General features: G+C 51.9%; 1 long non-coding RNA gene across 7 annotated transcripts; it reads left to right on the top strand.

The window, feature by feature from the left end:
• The first annotated feature begins 1,194 nt into the window (after window positions 1–1,194).
• On the top strand, window positions 1,195–19,987 carry LOC122681918. Of its 7 annotated transcripts, none has more exons than XR_006337140.1 (3): window positions 1,195–1,383; window positions 1,952–5,121; window positions 17,931–19,987. It is a non-coding gene; the product is annotated as an uncharacterized LOC122681918 (long non-coding RNA). The 7 variants fall into 7 exon arrangements; XR_006337142.1 differs by lacking the exon at window positions 17,931–19,987 and having other exon boundaries at window positions 1,952–2,007; window positions 3,169–10,025; XR_006337146.1 differs by lacking the exon at window positions 17,931–19,987 and having other exon boundaries at window positions 1,952–2,007; window positions 2,901–10,025.
• Window positions 19,988–20,576: the final 589 nt, after the last annotated feature.

The following is a 20,576-nucleotide window of genomic DNA, read 5'->3' as shown; positions in this document are numbered from 1 at the left end:
AACAATAACAAATTGTCTGTCTGCTCCGATTAGACTGCAGGTTCTAGAGGGCAGGGGCGGGGCCTGCCTTCCTCATGGCTGTGTTGCAGCTTCTAGCATAGTGGCTGGCACATACTAGGTGCTCTGTCAATCCTTATTGACTCTGGCAGAATGAATCAGTGAAGGAAGGAGGATTCCAATGAATACACATCCCCCCACCCTCCCATGAGAGGTGCTGACGCTTGTTTAATCCTCAGGTTTTGGAAAGTCCACAGTTGTGTCTTTCTGCTGCCTGTGACGTCTGAGGCCTGACCAGCCCCCCTGGATGCCCTCTGCTGTTTCCCTCACTGGTGATGGACAGCTGTGCCGTCACCCTCACCGGGGCCTCAGGTCCCTTGCAGGAAACCAGGATGGAGCTGAGTGTCCGCACAGGAATGTTCTTCCGTCAGGCTGGGTCTGGTTGCGCAGGGGGGCATAACAGATGATGCAAAGCCACCTTGGGCTGAGGACCCCCACCAGAATGTTTCCCCCCCAGCGCTCTGACACACAAGAGGTTTGCAGAAACCCATACAACCAGGCCTCATTTCACTGGGGTTTGCTTTATTGCACTTCACAGATACTGTGTCTTTTCAAAAATAGAAGGTCTGTGGCAGCCCTACATGGCCAGATGATGGTTAGCACTCTTTAGCAATAGAGCATTTTTCAATTAAGGCACGTGCATTTTTTTTTTTAAAGACATAATGCTATTGCCCACTTAGTAGACCAAAGTATAGTGTAAACACCCTGCAATGCAGGAGACCTGGCTTCGATCCCTGGGTTGGGAAGATCCCCTGGAGGAGGGCATGGCAACTCACTCCAGTATTCTTGCCTGGAGAATCCCATGGACAGAGGAGCCTGGCGGGCTACAGTCCGTGGGGTCACACAGAATCAGACACAACTGAGCAACTAAGCACAGCACAGCATAGTGTAAATACAGCTGCTGTATACACTGGGAAACCAAAGTCACGTGACTCGCATCATTGTGATGGTCTGGAACCCAACCCACAGTCTCTCCGAGGTCTGCCTGTATGTGACTCTGTGTTTGGTTCAGCAGCTCATTTGGGCTCATCTCTTATCCTCACCTGGAGAAGGAAATGGCAACCCACTCCAGTGTTCTTGCCTGGAGAATCCCAGAGACGGGGGAGCCTGGTGGGCTGCCGTCTATGGGGTCGCACAGAGTCGGACACGACTGAAGTGACTTAGCAGCAGCAGCAGCTTATCCTCACCAGTATCATTAAAAAAATATTTACTGAGGGCCTGCTGAGTGCCAGGCCCTGTTCTAGGCCCACTGTCCCACCAGTGAAGAGTTTGTGAAGTTCATTTTCTGCTGGAAGGAGACAGACAAAAAAGCCAATGGACACATGGGTATGTAATATGTCAGATGGCATAAAGGCCAGTAAGATACATCAGGCAGGAGGGAGGGCAGGGGTGGATGTGAAAGCTATTTTAATAAATGCCCAGGGAAAACCTTGCTGGGGTGGACCCTTGAATAGAGATGTGAGGAGCAGAGATAGCTGGTTCCAGGCAGAAGAAACAGCAGGTGTAAAGGTCCAGAGGTGGGAACTCCCCTCCTGGTGAGTTGTGGGAGGAGTGAGAAGGCCACTGGGCAGGGAGGCTGGTGGGGAGGATATGATGCCAGAGTGGGCAGGGACCAGGGCACGTAGGGGGCTGGTTGGCTCTGGGGTTCACAGCTGGAATCAGAGGAGCACTGGAGGGCTTCGGGCAAAGGACAGGCAGTTTTCTCACATGAAAACAGAGCCATCACAGCTCTGCCCTTCTGAGTGCTTTTAAAAGTAAGTCCAGCGCACTCTCCAGAATGGAAGTGGGATTATAACATTTTGTTTCTCCAATATGTTGTGCTTTTCCTATTGTGTTTCATGAAACATGTAGCACGATGGTGACATATAATTACATTTCTGTCTATTCTCTGCAGCCGCCTCGCTGATGAACTCCAGAGCAGGGGAGCTCAAGGGCTTTCCTGGCGACAAGGTAGATGACTAATGGGGGAACTGCAGGCACTCAGGCTGGTGGTGGAGGTAGGGAAGGGAAACTCTCCTGGAGTCCTGGGGTTACAATCCTGTGATACCAAGAGGCTGGGAAGGACGCGGATCTCCTCCTTAGAGGTCAAGAAAATAGTAAGAGACGCCGTTCCAAACACGTGATACATGTCGCTCACATCTTCCCAGCAGCTCCGTTGGCCTTTGCCCCGTTATAAGGGCCGTAACTCACGCACCCGGATCTCAGGCTGCTGAGACTGCAGCCCAGACTGGGGCCACCTCCCCACTGCGCTCCCTCCTGCAGTCTGTCTGGGGGCGCCTCATGCTCAGCTCAGGGGGTGAATTAAGGAGTCAGGGCTGTCTTCCGGGCTGTGTGACCTATGCAGTTCCGTAGGGACCTGTGCTCAGAAGAGCTCGTAATTAGCTTAAGGCTCTGCTGTCACAGCCTTCAAATTCGTAATAATTTTAAATAAAGGGCTCTAGATTTTTATTCTGCAGTGGGCCCTACAGATTATGAAGGTGGTCTTACCACCTTGCCATCATACAAGCCAACCTTAGGATCCAGCCCCTTTGCTTTGATTGGTGGATGTTAACTCACGTCTGACCAATGAGATGCAAGCATTGTACTCTGGGGCCTTCTGGGAAAATCTCTTCTCCCTGGAAAGAGGCGGCGTCCTGCAGAGTATTTTCTCTCTGTGGCCCTTGCCTTCCTTTGAATCTTGAGCACTTGGATACTCCTGTCCACACCTCCTGCTACTACCCTGATCCAGATGATTATCGTTTACCGCAGATGTCCCGGACTTCTCACTAGTCTCCCGGCTCCCACGCTCCCCCTACCGCCCCTCCCCACAACTGTAGTCAGAGAAATCCTATCACATCCGTCAGGTCCTGTCCGTCCTCGCTCAGACCCTCCAGGAACTTCCCACCCCTCTCTGAGTGAAAGCCCCAGACCCCACACCCCCTGCAAGGCCGCTCTAGATCCCGGGCCCGCGCGCTCCCGGACCTCCCGCCGCGCCTCTCTCTCCATCTTCACTCTGCCCCTGCCGCTCTGGCCTCAGTGCTCCTCACGGAGGAATGAGCTGTTTGCACGAGCTGGGCCTTCGCATGAGCTCTTCCCCGGGAATCCCCGTGGCTCCCGCCCCTGCTCCTTCAGGTCCCCTTCACGAGTCAGGCCGAGCCAAGCGGAACAGGGATCCTGGACTGGGACCGCGATGACTCAGCGGAGCCCCTGCCAGCCATGGCCCTCTTGCTCCAGGATTCTCCTTGACTGGAGGTAAGGAGTGCACCTTCACCAGTTTCATCTCCTGTTATTGCAGCTCGATTCCTCGCACACGGATAGTGGTTGAGATTTGAGTTCAGATTGCAGCTGGGGTGTGGTCCAGGGGCAGTAATGGGCAGTAATGGGCAGGGGAGGCAGGGGAGGCCGGGCGCTCCTCTACCTGAGTCCCTGTCGCAGCCTTCGGCCCTTGTCCCTTCCCACCCAGAAGTCCCGAGGGGCTCCGGTGAGGGGTCCGTTCCCACAAGCCCGTCCCCTCCTGGGAAGGCTTCAGCCAGCCTCTGCCCAGCACGCGGGGAGGGCACTGCCCCGGCCTCCCTGCTGTTTCCTTCCAGCACTTTCCAGGCCCAGGTTCCCAGGGCAGAGCCGCCCCGGCATCCCTCCCGTGGGGTCTGTCCCTGCTGCCCTGGCTTCAGCCTCCAGATCGTTCCACTTCCTTTAGCCGTGCCCCCTCTCTCCGTCAAAGCCTCCCAGTCCTCTGCCCCCTCCTCTGGCCCTGCTGAGGGTCCCCAGGTAACGGGGAGCTGCCCCCAGTCAACTCCGTGCTTCCCCAGAGCCCCCGGGACTGTGGGGGTGACACATGGTGGGGAGGGGGTGGGCTGTCCTGGGGACAGGACCCCGCAGACACGCCGTGGGGAGGACAGCCAGCCCTGAGGGGGCTGCACAGACTGGCCGCTCTCCTTCCTGGCTTATGGCCCAAACAGCTCCGAGGAAAAGAGCGCGGGTCGACCCTGGCGGGTGGGACTTGCCTCGGCTCTGACGCTGCAGGACGATGGAGCGGCAGGCTGCAGGGGACCAGCCCTTCCGGAGGCGGGGTGGGGGCTCGGATGCGGGAGGCGGGGCTGCCCCCCCATCTTTCCCGCACCGCTGGGAGGGAGCCGTCGGGGGTCCTGGTGCTGTCGCCTGGGGGCCTGTGGGAGGGGCTGCCAAGTCTGTGTCCTGTCCTCAGCCAGGCCAGACCAGGGTCCTGTGTGCAGAGCCTCAGCTGTGCAAGGGGGGGACCACCCTCCCTCCCTCCCCCATGAGCCCCTCCTCTGCTCCACGGGTCTGACTCAGGGGCAGCATCCAGTGTCTGACCCTGCTTCGTGGGCAAGAAGGAAATCCAACCTCTCTCCTCCCAGTTACCAGAGGAATGGGATCCTGTCTGAGACTGAACAGTCGATGTGAAGTTCAGAGTTAACTGGACACCTAACAGGTGCTGGGCTTGGTTCCCATGTGCATGTCACCTCCTTGACTCCTCCCAGCAGATCTGTGAGGCGCACTGTGATCGCCGCCCTCCTGCTGTGGAGATGGATGGGGGTGCTGGAGGGTTCACTCAGGGTCGTGGGGCTCCAGGACACAAGGGGTGGGGTTTGGGCACACGGCATCCTCACTGCCAACCCCCAGGCCTGCCTGCAGCTGGTGGAATGAGAGACGCTGCCCCTGAGCGCGGGATCTGTCAGAGAGGGGACCCTCAGCGTGATTCCATCCTGGGGGGCTCCTGCTACATAAGAAATGAAGAAATGGTAAAACAGGGTTGTTAAAACCATGGGCTGGCTGAAATGTTGACATGAACTAATGAACACCCATCTTATACTATTCACAAAATGAGAGCTGCATTGATTAAAAACCACCGCACTGATTCCAGGTACGCACAGACATGAGGACCAGGACAGACGGACAAGTGAAGACGCAGGCGACTCAGTGCTTGAACTTGGTGGCCTGACTTCCTGGGTTCAAACTCCTGGACAAGTGCCTTGGTTTCTGGGCCTCAGTCTCCCCATCTGCTGCATGGGCTCACGGCAGCGTGCTCCACCCGGGGCTGGTGTGGGTCTCGGCTCACGAGCACAGGTAAAGCCTGTGATCCGCACCAGGTCACAGAACTGCCCAGGAAGCCGCGATGGCTATTTGGCAGCGTAGCCCACAGTTTCTCTTTGACTCAAGACAGCCTCATTTGAGGCAACTCCAAGAGTCTAAGATTCAGGCCTTTTGTGGAGGTGAAGCCCGGGTCTGGGATAGGCTGGGGCCCTGGGGACTGGGGACAAAATGTGTTCATTTATTTCACAAAGAGGTGAGTTTATCTGCATTTTCCACCTGAATGCTCCAGGGAAACATTTGTGAGGATGCTGCTCCCAAAATAACCTGTGATTTCATTTGAGGAGCTAATTAGGCGGAATCAATGTGGTTTATTCAAAGGAGGGGTCCATTCCAGACCAAGAGGCATGGAGATTACAGGAGGAGGGCTGCTTGGCTGAATGCAAAGTGGGTGAAGGGTTGTGTGACCACACAGCCTCTACCCCTGAGAATCATCTCCCTCCAGCCTCCAGAAACTAAGGATGCTCTGACACTAGCACTTCCAGTTTCCAGTGGCAGAGAGTGTAGAAAACACGGTCCCTGGGTATCTGTACCCCACAACCTGCCCCAGCCCTCAGGTCCCTTCCAGAGACCCAGGGTGAGGTCAGCAGGAACCGGAAATGAGTCAGAAGGGCCTTGGTTCAGAATCCACCTCTGCCACTTACTGGCTCTGTGGTCCTGGGTATATGCATGACCACTCTGAGCTTCAGTTTTCTCATCTGTAAAATGGGAATAAATAGAAGCATTTCCCTCCCAGGGCTAGTATGAGGCTTGAAGAAGTTCTATTCAAGTGCGTACGTAACAAGTCCCTGCCACATCATCCCTGCTCAGGGGATGGGCTGTTACTGTTATTTCCTCCTTTGTAAAGTGGAGAAGAATAATTGCCACACTGATATTCGTCATACACACCATATACATCGTACGACTGAGCACAGTGCCTGGGCCATGGCGGAGCTCAGCAGATGGGGACGGCTCTCCCCTTGGGTTCGGATCTGTCTGAACACTTGACACACAGTCAGGCGGGCTGGGTTATGCTGCCTAACAAGCAGTCTCCTGAGCTGAGAGGCCTGAAGCATCAAGGCTGATTTCTTGCTCAGACTGCAGGTCCCCAGAGGGCGGCTGGGAGCTGGGCTCAGCCTCCTCCTCGTGACCCTGGGTGAAGCGGTCTGCCCTCTCTGACGTCACCACAGACCTGGCAGAAGGAAGAGGAGGTGGGGAGGGGTCTTGCCCGGGCTGTTAATTTCCCCAGCCTGTGGGTGGCCTGGTCACTGTGCTCACCTCTCATTGGCCAGGAGGAGCACGTGGCCACAGCCACAGGGGACCAGAAGTGCAGCCCTGTGTGTGCCTGGGGTGGGGATGGCACCGCTGACTTCCAGAGATTCCTTGGGAACCAGAACTTGGTAACCGCCTCCAAGAGCATGACCTGCGGTAGAGTGTCCTGCTCCATCGGGGCGCTCGGTGAAGGAAGGGGGCTGCTTCCTTCTCCTCATTCATGACTCAGGTTTAACCTGCTCCATCGGGGCACCCAGTGAAGGGAGGGGGGGCCTCTTCCTTCTCATTCATGACTCAGGTTTAACAATAGGCGCCTCGCTGGAGAACAGCATGGCCTGTAGCTAATTCTCTTTCAGATCTTCCCTCCTGGATAATCCCTTTGATACTGCAAAACTAACCAGTGAGGAGGTAAAAACAGGATTTGTTTGATTCTGCAGGAATCGTGCTTCTGTCTCCATGTCAGTTCCCAAAGAGAAATGTTTGCTGCAGAAAGAGCTTCCGTCTTAATTACAGTGATTAATAAATAGTAGCCTCACTCGTGGATGTGTGTGTGTGTGTGTGTGTGTGTAACTTTCACAAGACTTCTAAGCTGGCACAATGCCGCCCTCCCCCAACCCGATCAATGCCCCCTACCCTCAGAGGCCCGATTAAACAAACAAGAGCCCCGAGAGCAGAATCGGTGAAGAAGCACTGTGTTGATGCTCCTTATTCTTCCTCCCTTTGGACAGTGACTCTCCAGCTCCACTCTGCACACTGGACACTCTGCCAGCTTGGGCATAGAAAATTCCAGAGCAAAGACAGTTCAGCCTGGCTCAGGATTTCCCTGGTGCCCCTGCCTGGCCCCACAGTACTCCTGAATTTCAAGCCCCCCACGGAAGTGCAGATGAGGGGTGCTGTCTCTGGCTTCTTGCATCATCCTTCACATCCTGCATCCCCCTCTGCTAGGCATCGCCCATTCCTCAGGCCAGGTGCCTGGGCCCAAGGGGCTGTTCTCAGAGGCCCGTGTTGCCATGGGAAAGGGGCCTGCCAAGTAGGTCTTAGCTCCTCCACCTGGGGCCTCCCTGACCCCCTTGTCTAAGGAAGCTCCTGTCTCCTATGGTGTCTCTTCTTGTTCCATCAGACTGGACTATTTTCTTCATGGGGTTTATTAGATCTGTGATCCTGCTCATATGATTATTGACTATCTCCTCCCACTTGAAAGCCAGCTCTGTGAGGGCGGAACAGTAGCTGGCCCAAGGCTGGGTTTCCAGGTCATAGCACAGCCTCTACCACCTAGGATGCACTTAATAAGTTTTCACTGAGTGAGTGCAGGAATGAATGAATGAATAAAAGAGTGAAAAAATGAGTGAATGAATAAAAGCTCATCCTGGTAGTAGACTCAGCTCCAAACTTACCAGTCCCATGTCTCTTTTCTTTCAATGCTTGCCACATCTGAGACCTAATGAAGAACTCATTTGTGCTAATAAATACGTATTAGTTCTTTCAAGATGAGATATGCATATTTTAATGAGGACTGTCTAGAGGCTCCGGTTTTTAATCCAGGGAAGTTACCCCACTAATGAGAATGTGAAGTGATGATGATGAGGGGATATGGATATTTAGGGCATGGAGGCTGGGAAGACACATCAAATCACAGAATTGACCAGGCCTCCTAGATGCAGTGTGGGATGGAGGGGGATCTCTGCAGTGGGACTGAGCAAGGACCAGAGCTCGTTTCCGCTTAGCCTGTGGTCTGACTTCCTTGGCCTAAACATTCCTACATGTAAATGGGGACTGTAAATCACACTTCACAGGGCTGGTAGGAAGGTAGTCCTGGTTTGTTGTAAATTGCAGGTTTTGCTCACCAAATAGAAGGAATGATGGTAATGATCAGCAGTGACCCTACCTGTCACAGATGGAGTATCTTTGGCTTCAAGGAATAGAAAACTCGCAAATGAGTAGCTCAATAGGAAGGACAGTTTATTATGTCATAAACCAAGGGAGCCAGGGGGCAGCTCTGGGTTTGGCCGGCTCAGAGGCTGTGTCTCAAGGACCCAGGTTCCTTCCAGCTTCCCGCTGTGCTGTCTTCTTTCCATTGGTTCGATTCCCAGCTATTCCCCCTGATCTGTGCAGGAAGGTTCCACAGCTCCAAGTACCACAACCTCAGGCCACAGAGCCCAGAAGCAGAAAGACAAGAAAAATGTGTCTTTCTTCTTGTTGCTTCTTTTTAAGACTCAGGATACCTTTTCCAGAAGCTCCCAGTGGATTTTTTTCTCGTGTTACTTCAGCCAAACTTGCATCCCATGCTTGTTCCTAGACTAGCTGCTGGCAAAAGAAATGGACTGGTTGTCATTGACCAGCGGTTTTCTTTTTTCTTCTAATATTTGTTTATTTGTCTGCGTCAGGTCTTAGTTGCGGCACGGGGGATCTTTTATTTGTGAATTCTTAGTTGCAGCATGTGGGACCTAGTGCCTTGACCAGGGATCGAACCCAAGATCGAGCCTGCATTGAGAATGCAGAATCTTTACCCACTGGACCAACATGGAAATCCTGGGTAGGGGTTTTCTACCAGAGAGGTATGCCCCCCAGGAGACATGTTGGAGATGAGGGTGTTTTGGCTTGTCTCAATGATTGGTGACTTTGCTGGCATTGAGGAGGGTGGGGCTGAGAAAGCTTGATGTTCTACAATGTGTTAGACAGTCTACTCAGGACAGACTGATCTTTCACATGTGTGAAGAGCCACTTTAATCATCTGAGCTTAGAACCTGTGTCAATTTCATATCCAAACAAAATATTTTTGTAAGATTTTAATGCATACTGACTATGCTATTTATATTCTAGTCTCTCTTTCTTTTTCCTGTCCTTCTGTTGTAGGGTGATTCCTGTTCTTATTCACTTACATCCACACTTATTCTCCAGATGTTGGCAAGGATCTGACTATTCGTCATGTCTTTTTGTATGTCTATAGCTGTTCATTTGCATACTGAAATATGATTTATGTTATTTCAAATTATTTTCTTTTATTTCTTTTTTATAATCCACTTAGAGCATTATAATGGGTTTTTAAGTACTTGTGATGTCGTAGATTAATTATTTATGACTTTCATTCCAGGGCAGTAGAAAGGTCATTAAATACATTTCTTCTTTGGAGAGGTCACTGCATCTGATGGATTGAGAGTCACTGGCCTGAGTCCATCAAGATCACACCCTGGGGCTGAGAGGGGCGTCTGTGTTCTGAAACTCGGGCTTCCTGGTGCCTGAATCAAATCAGAATTGGTTTGAGATTGGAGCCTGAGAGTGGCTATTGGCTTGGCACCCGTGGAGTCAGATGTGTCCCCCGTACACAGTCTCTTAGCTGCCACTGAGTCGCAGTATATGAGAGATGGATGGTTCTGGGCGAGGCTGTTGGAGGCAGTCTGCCACGTTCATTCACTTAGCTGTTACTGAGGATCTGTTCAGTTCCAAGAATCACACTCCCAGTTGTGAAGGTCTGGGGGTTCTGTTACATGAGGTTTAACAAGAGGAAAAGGCTAAGTTTTGACGGTTGCTTTGTCGTCATCGTTAGTCGCTCAGTCGTGTCTGACCCTTTCTGACCCTATGGACTGCAGCATGCCAGGCTTCTGTGTCCTTCACCACATCCCACCGTCTGCTTAAACTCATGTCCATTGAGTTGGTGATACCATCATCTTGTCCTCTGTTGTCCCCTTCTCTTCCTGCTTTCAATCTTCCCCAGTATCAGGGTCTTTTCCAGTAGGTTGGCTCTTTGCATCAGGTGGCCAAAAGATTGGAGCTTCAGCTTCAGCATCAGTCCTTCCAATGAATATTCAGGGTTGATTTCTTTTAGGATTGATTGGTTTGATCTCCTTGCAGTCCAAGGGACTCTCAAGAGTCCTCTCGAGCACCACTGTTTGAAAGCATCAGTTCTTAGCCATTCAGCTTTCTTTGTGGTCCAACTCTTATATCCGTACATGACTACTGGAAAAACTATAGCTTTGACTAGACGGACCTTTGTTGGCAAAGTAATGTCTCTGCTTTTTAATATGCTGTCTAGGTTTGTCATAGCTTTTCTTCCAAGGAGCGTCTTTTAATTTCATGGCTGCAGTCACCATCTGCAGTGATTTTCGAGTCCAGAAAACAAAGTCTGTTACTGTTTTTATTGTTTCCCCATCTATTTGCCATGAAGTGATGGGACCAGATGCCATGATCTTAGTTTTCTGAATGTTGAGCTTTAAGCCAACTTTTTCACTCTCCTCTTTCACTTTCATCAAGAGGCTCTTTAGTTTTTCTTCACTTTATGCCATAAGGGTGGTGTCATCTGCGTATCTGAGGTTATTGATATTTCTTCCAGCAATCATGATTCCAGCTTGTGCTTCATCCAGCCTGGCATTTCTCATGATGTACTCTGCATATAAGTTAAATAAGCAAGGTGACAATATACAGCCTTGACATACTCCTTTGCCAATTTGGAACCAGTCTGTTGTTCCATGTCTAGTTCTAACTGTTGATTCTTGACCTGCATACAGGTTTCTCAGAAGGCAGGTCAGGTGGTCTGGTATTCCCATCTCTTTAAGAATTTTCCACAGTTTGTTGTGATCCTCACAGTCAAAGGCTTTAGTGTAGTCAATGAAGCAGAAGTAGATGTTTTTATGGAATTCTCTTGCTTTTTCTGTGATCCAGTGATGTTGGCAATTTGATCTCTGGTTCTTCTGCCTTTTCTAAATCCAGCTTGTACATCTGGAAGTTCTCAATTCACATACTGTTGAAGCCAACTTGAGGATTTTGAGCATTACCTTGCTAGCATGGGAAATGACCAATTGCAGGGCAGTTAGTTGCTTTGTTACAAGTTAAAAATAAAATAGAATTTCAAATGTTTGACTCTTACTCTTAAAAATGTTATTAATCCATCCAAGAAATATTTATTGTGTACTTACTAAATGTCTGTCCTCGTAGTGAGCACTGGAAATCACACAAACATTGAGAAAAAGGAATAGGGTCCAGGTAGAAGTAGAGGCAGCCTCCTTCCTAGGTCTCCCTACAAGCTTATTCAAGGTTTCCTTGCAAGGAACTACCTACTCCCCTCAAGCTCGACCCCAAACACCCTTGTTGCTACTAAACTAGGGTCAGAGGTCAGCATGTTCTAGGGGGACAGTGCAAAGTCTTACCTGGGAGGAAACAGCATATACACCAAAATCATTGCAAGGTTAGCTGATTCATATTGGCAGAAACCTGGGGAGTATGTTTACGAATAGATTATAAGACTTAAGACTGAGGAGGACAGCCAATAACATAGGATCAAGGGACATTTTTGACTTGGTACATTTAGTAGGGATTCTAAGTTTAATGGTTGGCTCATGAAGCTGAAAGTGGCTCTGTTTGTTTTGTTTTTAGTCACTGAGGTGTGTCTGAGTCTTGTGACTCCATGGACTGTAGCCCCCCAGGCTCTTCTGTCCATGGATTCTCCAGGCAAAAATACTGGAGTGCATTGCCATTTCCTTCTCCAGGGGATCTTTCTAACCCAGGGATCAAACCCAAGTCTCTCTCTCTCTTTTTTTAAATCACTGAGCTACCTGGGAAGCCTGGCTCTGTTTATTTGGTTGGTGACAAACCTTGGTCTCAATGATGGCTGTCATTTAATGAGGTTGGGATGACAATGTTCTTTGCATGAGGTAAATGAAGGAATCCAAGGCTGAGGGATTCAAGGATGCTGGAGTAAGTTTATTGGGAATGGTAGGCACCACCAGCCCCCCAGCCCGCTGCACGCCCCCCAGGGTCTGTCAGACACTCCGCTCACTGAGGCATTAAGGAATCTGTCAGTGAGGGGGCATCTGCATTCTCGAGAATCTCCGTGTGGCTGTTCTCAGGAGGCTAGATATAACGGTGGAGATGCCAGAGGGAGAGACCAGATGGGAGATGTAGGGATGAGGACAAGTGACAGCATTGATCCCCCAAACACAAGATGGACACACTTACAGTATTTTCCTGAAGAAAAGAAGTGCTCATCAGACTGTCTCAGGAAATCTTTTCATGGCTTATTCATCACAGTGTCATTAGAAATGAAATAGGTGAGCAGTGAACTGAAATATTATTTGAACTATGGAATAGAAAAAGATCTGGTGGCCAGAAACTGCTGCAATGGAGAGTCATGACCTCTTGTCTGATTTTTTTTTTCCCCCTGAGAGATCAGGTAATAAATTGAATTAAAAAATTATTTATTTAGTTTTGGCCATACTGGGTCTTCATTGCTGCTCGTGGGATTTCTCAAGTTGCAGCGAGTGGGGCCTGCTCTGTAGCTGCGGTGTGCAGGCTTCTCGCCGCGGTGGCTTCTCTGGGCGCAGAGCACAGGCTCTAGGCGAGTGGGCTTCAGTAGTTGCAGCACGTGGGCTTAGTTGCCCCATGGCATATGAGATCTTCCTGGACCAGGGATCGAACTCATGTCCTCTGCATTGGCAGCCAGACTCTTAACCACTGGATCACTAGAGACATCCTAATATTAATAAATTGAATTTTGACCCAAATTCAAATCCCAGGGGACCCAGTAAGTCTACAGATCCCCCCCCCCCATGCCATTTCCCAAGGTTCTTGGCAGCTAGAAGGACTCATAAAGTCCATGATAGTAATAAGACCTAAGTGAAACCATTTGGTAATTTCCTTCCTAATCAGGATAGCATTTTGGAGTCAATTGCCGCGATTACTGCCACCCTCCAAGACTTGAAAGATGTGGGGGTGGGGAATCCCATCACGTCTCCATTTCATTTGCCCGATTTGTCTGTACAGAGGCAGATGGTCCTTGGAGAATGACTGTGGATTACTGTAAACCCAGTCAGGTGGTGACTTCAGTTGCAGCTGCTGTTGCAGACATGTTATCTTTGTTTGAGTAGATCAACGACCCCCTGACTCCTCCAGTGCAGCTATTGACCTGGCAGATGCTTCATTTTTTCTAGACCAATTTGCAAGGACTATAAGAAGCAGTTTGCTTTTATCGCTCAGAGCTAACAGTCCGTATTCAAAATCTTGCCTCTGATCTACGCCAGCTCTTCTGCTTTTTGCCACAGTATCGTCTTCAGAGATTTTTTTTTTCATTGTACCAAATATCACAGTGTTCCACTGCATCGTTGGTATTCAGCTGTTTGGACCCAGCTGGGCCAAAAATAGCAGCACATTAAATGCCTTATTTAGTAAGTCCAATGTGAACCCTGATCTTGGTTCCAATTTCTATAGGAGGAAGAGCCCAGTCAGGAGTCAGAAACCATGCTAGTTATTTTTAACAACAATATTAATAGTGTATTTATATAATTGTTAATGAGGTATTAAAGAATTGCAATGCAATGAGAGGGAGGGATCAGGAAACCACTGGTCACAGGTGAGCTGTCTCTCTTTGTAAATAAAGTTTTATTAGCACACAGCCACACCCACAAATTGCATATTGTTTGTGGCTGCTCTTACATTACAAGGGCAGAGTTGAGTAGTCGAGACAGAGGTCATGTAGCTTGCAAGCCTCAAGTATTTACTATATGGCTCTTAAAAAAAAAAAAATCCATCCCTTCACTAAGGTGTCAGAGGTGGCAACTGCAGTAGTCAGATACCCCCTTTTAAATCAATTATTTGGCTGTGCGGGGTCTTTGCTGCTGCCTGCTGCCTTTCTCTAGTTGCAACAGGCAGGGGCTACTCTTCGTTGCAATGTGCGGGTTTCTCATTGCAGGGGCTTCTCTTGTTGCAGAGCATGGGCTCTAGGGCATGTGGGCTTCAGTAACTGTGGCACGTGGGCTCAAGAGCGTGCGGGCTTCAGAAGCTGTGGAATCTTCCCAGGCTAGGGATCAAACCTGTGTCCCCTGCACCGGCAGGCCGATTCTTAACCACCACGGAAGTCCAGCTACCCCTTTGTGGCTGGGGAACTGAGGGAAGGGTTGTAATGAGTAAAGCAGAAGCTTGGGAGAGGGACTTTGCAGAACTGGAACCGTGGGGCTGAGAATCACCTAGTCCTGGCTGGTTGGTGCTGCTGTGTCTGAGGGCACTAAGGTGACATTAACAGGGACAATGAAACAGGAAGAAGCAGCAAAACGGGTAGCAGATAGGAAAGAGCAAATCCTTTCTTCCTGCCCAGTCTCTGTAAGTTTTCCTCTAGCCCTCCCTACTGGAGCGCTAACAAAGCTTGCAGAGACAACCCCAGGATCACAGACTTGCAGGTAGAAGGGAGGGTTCTCAGCAGAAAGACAATAGCTTAAGACCTGGTAAAAGGTGCAAGGCTTCCTTTCCTTAGTCATCCAGGCAAATGAATTGAGAGATGAAAGACAGAGTGTGTATCAAATAGGTTATGTTCTTTTTTTAAGAGAATTTTTTTTTTTTTTTAAATTTATTGGACTGTGCTGGGGGTTAGTTGTAGCACATTGGATCTTCAGTCTTCATTGAAGCATGCAAGATTGTTGGTTGCGGCATGTGGGAGCTAGTTCCCTGACCAGGGATAGAACCCAGGCCCCCTGCACTGGGAACATGGAATCTTGGCCACTGGACCACCAGGGAAGTCCTCAAATAAGAATGTCTTGCTGGTTGTAGATTCCACAGCAGACCTCAGTTTCCTCATCTGTAAAATGGTAATGAAAATAGTAATAATAATAAATCTGTTAGTGAATATATTTGGTTGCATTTGGTCCTGACACCCAGTAACTGAACCCAGCACACCCACAGCTGGAGGCTCCTGGAGACCAGATCTGCCTGCTGTGGCTCTGACTGGCGCTGACGACCTAGGCCAGCATCTGAGACACCTGTCGTCACCCACACTCACTGTCGCAGTCTTGGGTCTGACATGTCCTCTGGCTGATGTTACTGTCCCTCTCCGTGGTCACTGTCACAGGCCCCGTAGCACTCGCTTCCTAGACCTTATTCTTGTCTGAGCTTCCCCGGACAAGCAGGCTTCTTCCTGCTTCTGGTCTGTTTTCTCCAAGCACCCTGAGGTCATCGTGGTCTCTCCTGTTTCCCCAGGGCATAGACCCGGGCCTGGCACAGAGAACGTGCCCAACAGAGATTCCATTCAGACCTGCATCTAACCCTCAATCACCTGTTTTGGTAGGTTTGTTAGGTTTTGGTAGATTTCATTATTCACAATGCCTGGTGAGGCCATTCAAGCCCAGAGGGCTTAAGTCACCTGCCTGATGTCACAAAGCAGTGAACTCGCCCCACGGGGCTAAAAAGTCCTCTATCTCATACTGTGTGCTCTTGCTACAACCCTGAGCATCTCCTTTCCTGCCTTACCTTCCAGGGGCCTTTCTTAGGCCAGATTGCCATCAGTTCACAGAAGGCCAGCCCCAGACAGCACAGGAGTTTGCCCGAGACAGAAGTCCACTGTCCTTTTCAATATGATAATTGAACAGAGGCCATAAATCCAGCCATATGTGTGTGGTCAGCTGCCCCATTTTTTTTCCCTAAGAAGCAGATTTATGGAGCATCCACACTCATGAATGATTATTCCCCAATAGTTTATAGTATCAAGGCTCCTTTATTTCCTCCCAATAAATCTCATTTATATGGACTGGCAGATTAAGCAGTGCATTTCCTGGAGTCAGAAGGCCGTGAATCATTCACACTGTTTTCAGAAACTTGAGATTAAGGTTTTGCATAATGCAAATCGGGAAGAGAAGATGTTTGCTCTGCCCCACTGTGGATGCAATTAGAGCGATGAACACCAGGAGAAATTCATTTTCCGGGGACAGAGAGAGGTCTGCTTGGTATGCAAAAGAGCACAATTATTTGCAACACAGGAGCCTGGAACTTGGCTAGCAAAGCACCCAATGACTGTTTGATTTGCGGCATTAAAGAATTTAAGGATGAATAAAACATTGAATGAATTTTCAAAGAACTGTTGTCAGACAGCATAAGATCTAAGCATTTGAGGGAGACAGAAAGGAAGTCTGTACGTGTGATATGCCAGTTCTGAGCCCCAGGGAAACTGCAATTGGTTTTGAATCTGTTATGCTACCTGGAATTTTCTCCAACCCAATTTTACGCCTTTCCTAATCCCATCCATCCCAACCCACATCCCCTCTTCCAGGAAATCCTCTCTTGTTTACCTGCCCGCTCTTCCCAGCTCCTTTGTCTGACCCCTGGTTTACTCGTTCATTCGGCAAGTTTTCTCTGACCATCTCCTATGTGCCAGGGACTCACTGTTCAAAGGACATAAGATAGATCAGCCCGTAAAACAAACAGAAGTCCCTTCGTTCTTGGAGCTGATGTTCCCGAGAGGAGGGAGAGACAGTAAACAAGACAGAGAAGTTATTATAACGTTAAGAGGATGCCAAGTGCTATGGAGAGAAGGAAGCTGAAGTGGAGGTGGGAGGATAGGAAATGCCAGGAGTTGGGATGCTATGCAGTTTTAGGCAAGGTGCTCAGAGAGGGCCCGAGATGATGCCAGTTAGACACCCGAAGGAGGTTAGGGGTGAGACATCTGTCTGGGGAAGAGTGTTCCGGGAGCAGGAAAAGCAGGGCTTCCTGGGCCGTCCTGAGGCTGGGGTAAGTGAAGGGGAAGAGAATGGCGTGTGCTCTGCTCTGCACTGTGTTGGGGTGGGGGCCTTGCTCAAAATGGGGGGCCCTGCACACACTCACCAGGCCTGCGACAGTCCAGCCCACTGGGCAGTCCCATCCTGTGGCCTCAGAGGAGGGGCTGGTGTGGAGGAGGGGGAAACAGGTGTAATTTTTCTGGGTTGAAGATGGACAGGGTTGGGGGAGCGAGCCACCAGCGGGAGAAGCGCCCAGCGGAGGCTGTTTGTCCAGGGGCCGCTCCAGGCACCCAATGAGGACGTGGCCCTGGGTCCCCACTGCCAGGCCGGGCCGGCTTGGTGGACATCTGTCTGGCCGTCTCCCCCCAGTTTTCATGTGAAAGGCAGGCGGGACATGACCGGGGACTGGGGGCTGCCATCTGCTGGGGGAGCTCATTGTGAGAGACCCGGGTCCCACCTCACGGGTGGAGGGTGGAGAGTGGAGGGGAAGCCGACAGAAGGCGCCTTCAGGGCCGAGGGCGGCTCTGCGGGGCAGGCCTGCTCCCTCACCATCTGTGCCCAGCCCTCCTGGACAGCCTGGGCTCGGCCCCCTTAGAGGCCCCCTCCCCGACCCGGGCCAGGCTGTGCTGATGCGGGGGCGCTCAGCCCTCCCCAGGGGCGGCCGTGGAGCCAGGGTCTGCCCAGCAGGCCGTCCTGCCTCAGTCACGGGACGGCCAGCGCTGGGGACGGACCCGGGAATCACCTATGGGTGACCAGGAGGCTATCCTCCTGGGGGACTCCCTCCAGCACTGACCTGGCCTGGATGCCTGGACGCTCCAGCCGGGGCGGCCGGGGTCTCCCCAGGAGGGGGCAGGAGCGGGCAGGAGGGGGCAGGAGGGGACGGCCAGCCTCTGCCCGCGCACGGCCACCCGCGTTCCCAGGAAGGGAGGTCTGTGTCCGCTCCCTGCAGGGACTCTGGGCACCGGGGTGGGCTCCGCGCTGGCTTCGGACGCCCCCGGGTCAGGACGCCCCGCGAGCCTGAGCGCGTCTGACAGCGCGGACACAGAGCGATGCTTTTCCTTGTTTCAGCTGAAACTCCTGGAGCCGCTGGCCGTGGGAGGAGGCGGCTGCGGGGAGCGCTGCGGGGAGACCCGAGGGGTCTGCCTGGTGACTGGCAGGAGGGGCGCCTGGACCCGTGCATGACCTCCAGACCGAGGAGGGACCGTCGTCCCCGGGCCCCGCAGGGCGGCCCGCGTGGGTTCTGATGGGCTGATGTGCGAGGACGTGGGCGGGAGACACCCGGCCGGCCCTTCCTGCAGAGCTGTGTTCCTTTCTCTCCCCTCCATGCCCGCCCGCGCCCACGCAAACGGAATGCACACATATTCTGCTTGTAATTAAAAATAAATTTAATTATCTGCTGAAAATGAGGTTCCAGAATTAATATGGAAATGAATTCTAGCTATGTTCTCAACGTCTTTCCTCCTTGTTAGATAATTGGTGATGGGGGGCGGGGTGTCGTCGGGGGGAGAACACGGAGTCCCCAGGAGGAAGCGAGAGTCCTCAGCTCCTTCCTTGGCAGCTGCCACAGCCTCCCCAGAGCTGGGGACGGGAGACACAGCCCGGGGTGCCCCCAGACCCAGAGTAGAGGGTCTGGGGGAGATGGGGGAGGAGCCAAGTTCCAGCCGGTGGGGGCTGGAACCTGCTCTGCCCCTCGGTGCTGTGTGGCTGTGGGCTAGTAACCGAGCCCCTCTGGGCCTCACTTTACTCGCGTGGACAATAAAGATGGTTGTTCTCTGTCTCTCATAGGGTAGTTGGAAGAATCGAACAGCCTCCTTGAGGTCTTGACCCAGGTCACCTCTGCGTGAGACTGGCCCTGGCCAATGCATGTTAAAGTCCCAACTCTGACCCCTGATACTTCTGCCTGCCCCCCACCTCAGTTCTCCCCATGGTCCTCACCACTGTCAGACACGCTGTATGTTGTACTTCTTCTTTCTCATACCTCTAGAACTCACAATAATTGCTGGCACGTAGTAGATGCTCAGTAAAGACTCGTTCAGGTGAAATACTAAATGAATGAATGAATGAGGTACAGAGCCCTGAGAGGCCCTCACCTAAGAGACTCCATGGGGGTGCTACCCCGTGTCAGCCATCAGCAGTCTGCTCCCTCTCGATTCATTTTTGTCCCTTCGTTTATTCCACTGTCGTTTGCCGACCTCCTACTAAGTGCCAGGTGCTGTTTCTAGATACTGCGTGAATACGGCCGTGGGAAGAAAGTCTCAAATGCCTGTCTCAGCATCACGAGACCCAGGACCTGTGCGTTACTGTCCCTGGACCCCGGGCATCTGTGACTCACAGAGAGTAAATTGCTGCTCCTATTAATTACTTACAATAAAGCTCGAGAAGTTAGAATGCCAACTTTCGGGGCCGAGATGGTGGCAGAGCAGAACCTCGGGTCTGGAGTCCCCCGAGTCCTCTTCTTCCTGCGCCCACCTGCCTCCTGCCAAAGCCTCCGGGATGCTCCTCTGGCCCTGGGAGGACAGGCTCCTGGAGCAGAGGGTCACGAGGTCCTGCAGGAAGCCGGGCAGTTCAAGGCTCCCATCGATCGGCGCTCTGATCAATACTCTGTCCGCTGAAGCTTCCCGGCAGGGAACCGCTTCCCAGAACTGGGCACTTAGGGTCAGGGCTGTGACAGGAGGGTCGCTGGGGACCTGGCTTCCTGGATGCCTGGCAGGCGGGTGGACACAGGTCTCTGAAAGTGGCTCTGACAGGGGCCTCGCTGGTCACAGCTGGAGGGTGCCAGGATCTGCAGGCAAACGAGGTTAGGACCACAGGGCACGGGGCAGAGCAGGGCCTGACACGGCGGGCACCCGCTGGGCAGTGCGGCTCGTTCAGGCCTGCTGTCCCTCCTGACTTCCCGTGTCCGAGTGCGGAGCGCCCTCCACCCCTGCTCACCCGCGGGCTGGATCTGCCCTGGGGTGCCCAGCCGTGACCTGCGTTGGGCACGCGGTGAGGACTGTGGAGCTGCTGGTGAGGCCTGTCGAGTGCCCGCGAGCCCCAACAGCTGCTGAAAGGGGCTTTTCCGGGGCCTCCGAGGGTTTTCTGTCTGCTGTCCTCTTTCTCACCCCGCCCCTGCCCCACCTCCCTCTCTGATCAGGCACCACGGACACTTGAGCCCCCAGAGGTCAGGGATTGAGGAGTCCAGGCAGACGCACGCCCGGGGCTGAGGAACTGCCTGGCAGCTGCGGAGGGTGAGGGTGAGGGTGAGGGTGGGGGGAGAGGTGGGGGGAGAGGTGGCCTGCAGACCCCTCACTGGGACGGGCCGTGTGGCGGCAGCGTGGGTTCGTTCACCCCTGGTCTAGGATTGTGCTGGGTGCTGGGGACGCAGGGAAGAAAGGGATCTTGTCCCCACCCCAGTGACATTCCTGCCCCACAGGTATGAGCAGAAGGCATACTCTGGGTTGGACACAGGTCCATACAGTTGGTTGAGCAGAAAATCCACCCTGTTCTCTTCACCACCTCCATTTAATAACTTATTCTAAGCCACCATTCCAGTGGAAGTGAGAGAATTTTGTAGTTTTTTGTTTTACACTTAGATCTGTGATCCATTTTAAGTTTATTTTGATGCAGGATGTGAGGCTGAAGGTGACGTCTATTTTATTTTTTCCCATATGTACAGCCAGTTATTCCAACACTTTGTGGCATGAACTGTCTGTTCTCCATTGATTGGGTTTTGTA

The sequence above is a fragment of the Cervus elaphus genome, chromosome 23 (assembly GCF_910594005.1).
Source record: "Cervus elaphus chromosome 23, mCerEla1.1, whole genome shotgun sequence".
Classification (NCBI taxonomy): domain Eukaryota; kingdom Metazoa; phylum Chordata; class Mammalia; order Artiodactyla; family Cervidae; genus Cervus; species Cervus elaphus.
Note: the sequence above shows the minus strand (reverse complement) of the source record. Positions and strands in the feature narration are given on the sequence as shown.